This window comes from Arvicanthis niloticus, chromosome 3 (assembly GCF_011762505.2).
Source record: "Arvicanthis niloticus isolate mArvNil1 chromosome 3, mArvNil1.pat.X, whole genome shotgun sequence".
Taxonomy (NCBI): Eukaryota; Metazoa; Chordata; class Mammalia; order Rodentia; family Muridae; genus Arvicanthis; species Arvicanthis niloticus.
The window spans coordinates 33,170,214-33,175,766 of NC_047660.1; the positions used below are offsets into that span (position 1 = coordinate 33,170,214).

General features: G+C 37.7%; 1 pseudogene; it reads left to right on the top strand.

Moving 5' to 3' along the window:
- Window positions 1–1,939: 1,939 nt before the first annotated feature.
- LOC117705941 (tubulin alpha-1B chain pseudogene) lies at window positions 1,940–3,205 on the top strand (annotated as a pseudogene).
- Window positions 3,206–5,553: the final 2,348 nt, after the last annotated feature.

Genomic DNA, 5,553 nt, shown 5'->3' on the forward strand with positions numbered 1-5,553 from the left:
AACAAGGGACCCACATTGATAGACTCATAATACGGTGGCTTTGGTGTCAGCTTATAAAAGATTGAAGTTAGTTGGAAGTTGGAGGTAGGCCACTGGGGGGATGGCCTTGGGTTTTGCCTGTATTTCCTGTGTCTATATACTAGCCAGATAGAAACTATTGTATTTCACACTATTCTCCATCATGATAGGCTGATGCTTCAGAATACATAAGTCAAAAAAATGAATCATTTCTTGGTAAAATTTTTTTGTCTGATATTTTGTCACAGTGGTGACATGAGTAACTGGTACAGCCTCTTCTTAGCCAATGGTCCACAAATTCCACTGCTGCTTTTCCCACTGAATTCTTTCTTTCTAGAAACTTGTTCTTTTTCGTTCCATGGAGATCTATTTGCAAACAAAAAATTTATTTTTTTTAAATAATAACTTTCTTCTTATTAACCCAAGTTACCTAGTCCCATAAAACTTTGATATTTTAGCCAGAAATATCCCTGTTCATGTGTTTAAAATGTAGTATTACAGGTTGTGGTGAGCTGACATGTGGGTGCTAGCAACCAAACCCAAACTCTCTGCAAGTGCAGTAAGTGTTCTTATGTACTGAGCAATCTCTCCAACCCCTCTATGTAGTTTTAAAACTCTTTATGTCACTTCTACAAAGGGTTCCCAGGTATCAAACAGATTCCTGGTGAGCCAGTTTCAGCTCTCCAGAGACAAAACTATATGACATAAACTTTAATCTGGTTGCTATTTAAGCATGGGCAGAGAACCATTTTCTGAATTGATTGTCACAGGATCACAGATAGGATCTACTCTACATGATATTCTAGGTACTCATTCTGTAAACAAAGCCTTAGATAATTGCTGAATTACAGACAAATTTGAAAGAGTTACAGATTCACTGAAGTTTTATTGTTTAACACTGATTTTCCTGTATCTTATGCAAGTCTTGAACTCACTGTGTAACCAAAGATGCTCATGAACTCGTGATCTTCTTTCCTCTACCTTCCCACTGTTAAGATTATAAGTTTACACCAAAGTGTCAAACTCATGTGGTACTTCAAAATCATAGTTTCTTACATATATACTAAGCAAACATTCTATTGGCTGAGCTACATTCCTAGCTTTTTCAATTGATTATTAATTTTCCATAACAAAATACTCAGTTTTCAATTAAAAATACATAATGCTGGGAAAGTTGAAATTATTATTGGTAATCAAAACCCTCAGAAATTTTTTGCGTATTTTAAGACTAAAAGACAGACTTAAAATTATACTTTAATATTCTACATTTTATGTGCCAATGTTTTTCTTTTTGGATCCTTAAACTTACCTATATGTATAGTTTTAATGCCACCCTCAGAATTTACTCAGTACATTGTTTTCTTCAAATTGTGTGTGTGTGTGTGTGTATGTGTGTGTGTGTGTGTGTTTGAATATATTCCACAAGCGTGCAGGTGCTGGTGGGGCACAGAGATGGTAGCAGATGTCCTGGAAATGGAATTCCAGGCAACTGTGAGCTCTCTGAACAAGACATGATTTTAACAACCGAGTCAACCATCCACCTACCACTCCATTTTTTTCTGTAACTATATTTTGTTTTACTTAAATTTTCATTATCATTAAGGACTCAGTTCATAACTTTATTTGGTATAAATAAAACTGCAGTGGATATTGTAATGTAATATAAGTCACTTTAAGATGTTTCCTGAGCCAGTTGCCATAATATATGCCTAATATATGCCTGCAATCTCAGCCACAGAGAAGCAGAGGACAGAGAATTAAGAGCTGCAACTTGGGGAACTAAGCAAAAATAATAAATAACAAAATAATAAAAGTTCAAGAAGTTATACTTACCCTGACTCTTGGCTTGGCAGGGCTGGTAACTGGGACCCAGTGTCTGCTTCTGTCAAACTCACTTACTTACTATGAATCTGTAGCTACCATGTATAACTGCATCTTCATCCATGTTGACAAGGCTGGTGTCCAGATCAGCAGTGCCTGCTGGGAGCCCTTCAGGCTGCCTTCAGGTTGGATGCCTAGCAACAAGACAAGACCTTCCACAGAGATGATAATTCCTTCAACACCTTCTTCAGTAAGAGAGGAGCTGGCAAGCATGGCTTGGGGGCAGTTTTATTATCTGTAATCTACAGTTATGGATAAAATTTACACTGTTACCTACTGCCAGCTCTTTTATCTGAGTAGTTTATCAGCTGCCCATAACTGTGCCCATGGCCAATTACACTATTGGTAAGATCATTGACCTTGTGTTGGACCAAACACACAGCTAGTAAACATATCTTCATGACCTCTTAGTTTTCCAGAGCTTTTGCAGGGGTATTGCCTCTGGGTTCACCTTTCAGCTGATGCAATGGCTTTCCGTTGATTGTAGAAAGAAGTCTAAGCTGTTGCTCTTGAATTTCCCAGCCCCCTGCTTCTAGGTTCCCAATGTTGCTGTTGAGCCCTACAATCCCATCCTTAGCACCCACACCATCCTAGAGCTCTCTGATTGTGCCTTTCATGGTAGACAATGAGACCATTTATGACATCCATCATGGAAACTTAAATATTGAACATCCATCTTACTTGTTAGCCAGATTGTGTCTGTCATCATTGCTTCTCTCAGATTTGATGGGACCCTGAATGTGGATTTGACCTAATTCCCGACCAACCTGGTGCTGTATTCTTGCATCCACTTCCCTCTGGCTGTACATGCCCTTGACATGTCTGCTGAGAAAGCGTAGCATAAGCAGCTTTCTGTGGCAGACTACCAATGTCTGCTTTGAGCCAGCTAACCACATGGTAAAATGTGACTTTCCTCATGGTAAATGCATGGCTTGCTGCATATTATACTGTGGTGATGGGGTTCACAAATATACCAGTGCTGTCATTGTCACCATCAAGACCAAACAGTGTAACACTGTTTCAAGGTTGGTATGAGGTACCATCCTCCAATTGTGGTACCTGGTGGGGACCTGGATAAAATACAGAGAGCTGTGTGCATGCTCAGCAAGACCACAGCCCTTGCTGAGGTCCAAGGTTAGAGCATAAGTTTGGCCCAATGTATACCTCTGTGCACTGGTGTGTGGTTGACAGCATAGAGAACGGAGAGTTTTCTGTGGCCCATGAGGACATGGCTGCCCTAGAGAGGTATTATGGAGAGTTTTGTGTGGATTCTGTTGAAGGAGAGAGTAAAGGAGAGGAATATTAATCTGTTCCTTTCAGCCCTTGTAACACATAAACATCCCAGAATATCAGCCTTACCACTATCTGACAACCATCAATATTTCTTTTATGTTACTTTCATTCTGCAATCATATCTGTCTCTTCCATGTGTGGCTGTAAGGTTTTCCCATGGAATCTTCAAGTACATTTTAAGAAAAATAAGTGATTTTATTTTCCTTGCTAAAAAACAAATGCGTAACCATTTTGCAGGAACATCACAGGCAAGTGAACAAACTTGGAAATAGAATTAACAGCAGTGAATGCTCTGAAGTAAAGACACTTAGAGTGAGGAAGTGGAAATGCTTGATTTAGATCTGCAAAGGAGTTGGCCTACAGCAGTTCCTGAAAGCTTTATGGAAATAAGCAAAGAAGCTAAATAGGCCATGTTTTAATGACCATAATCCAATGCAAGTTGGGAGTAGTGAATTTTAACTTAGAATATTCTAAATTGCTGGTATAATGGTGTGACTATAATGGAAGAAGAAAAGCCCCCAAGGCTTCAATCCTACACAAAGAACTAAAGGCAACCGAGAAAAACTGGGAATGAGAGAGGTGGCCCTTCTTACAAAAAAGCAAGCACACCAACTGGCTGTCTAGCATCAAAATCTCAGCCTTTGAAGCATACTCACAGGTAGAATTATATGGACTGAACAAGTTATATTTAGGGATATTAATGAATATGCACTTAAATATATACATGCAATAATGATTAGTTTTTTTAAAAAGAGTCCATGAATTAGGAGGGTAGTGAAGGGAATGTGAGAGAGTTTAGAGGGAGAAAAGGAAAGGTAGAAATGCTGTACTCAGATTATAATCTTAAGATAAAATATTGTATTTACATTTATCATTTCTATATTGCATTTATATTTATAGTCACATTTTAATCTTAAGAAAAAAGATTACATTTATCTCTGTTTTAGTAGAAGAAAGCTTCTTTTAATTTTAATGTTTATTATATATCTAATCACAAGCTTTCATGTAAGCATGTATTTTTTAAAATGTTTATGATTTAAGTAGTTTTAAATTAACATTCACTAATCCCAACTTGCATTGGATTATGCTCATAAAACATGGTCTGTTTCACTTCTATTGCTTATTTCCATAAAGCTTTTAGGAAGCATTGTATGACAACTCCTTTCCAAATCAAGCATTTCAACTTCCTCTCACTAAGTGTCCTTACTTCAGAGCACTCACTACTGTTAGTACAATTTTTCAGCTTGTTCACTTGCCTATGATGGTCCTGCACAGTGCTTTTAGTTCTGTCATGGGGTCTGCTTTAGCAATCAATGCATGATGCATTCTCTGACTATAACTATGTTTTCATGTTGGGAATGAGAGAAGTAAAAGAAACAACCAAGAGCCAGCAGTAGTTAAGCCAGAGAGAATATTAAATAATGGAAAAACATTGATAAAGAAACACACCCAAGGGCTTCCTCAGAGGAAAAAGATAAGATTAGCCATGCTAGGGAAGAACTGGTGCAGCTCATCTTCTTCTGACTTCAGATAAAATACAGGAAAGGGGAAGACAGGTGAAACATCTTCATATCCAGCTCTCCCTAGGTTTGCTATTTAATTCATAGTATGAATTGTACATTGTAATTCTCTGCGGTTTTTGTTTGGTTTTTCTCTTTGTGTAGTGTTAATGTCTCTATTTTCTCTCTCTCATTCTCTCTCTCTCTCTCTCTCTCTCTCTCTCTCTCTCTCTCTCTCTCTCTCTCTCTCTGTGTGTGTGTCTGTGTGTGTGTGTGTGTGTGTATGTTAGCTAGTATAAAGCCTATATTCTGAGACTGCCACACACCAGCTGTATTGTAAATTGAGATATAATTTCCATTCCTGGGGCCTATAAGGATCATTCTAACCCAACCATGGTAATTACACTTAAGAAGAAATCAAGGAATTTATTGAACCACAGACACACACACACAAAAAAAAGAGGCGAGGGTGCACCATTTGGAAAGAGGTCATAAAGATCTAATAGGAATACTACAAAGAGAAGGAGACTATATACGTAGGCATCTTTAATGGATTTGTGATGTGATGCATGAATAAAAGGGTGGGAAAGGATCTCAAACTTGTGAGTAAATGCTGGTAATGTGACAATGCAGAAGATAAGAGGAAGATTTGTGACAGGAAACAGCTTTGTCATCTCCTAATTGCATTCAGAGTTTATTTGTACACATAGTGAGATATTAGAAACATGAAGTTTCAAATCTGTAAAAAGTTGACTTATGCTATTTGCAGTAACTTTATTTATTCATTTATAATTTCATATACACATATAAAATGTTCATTGATTGAAGTCCTCTCATCATCCTCTTTTCCCCTCCCTCTCTT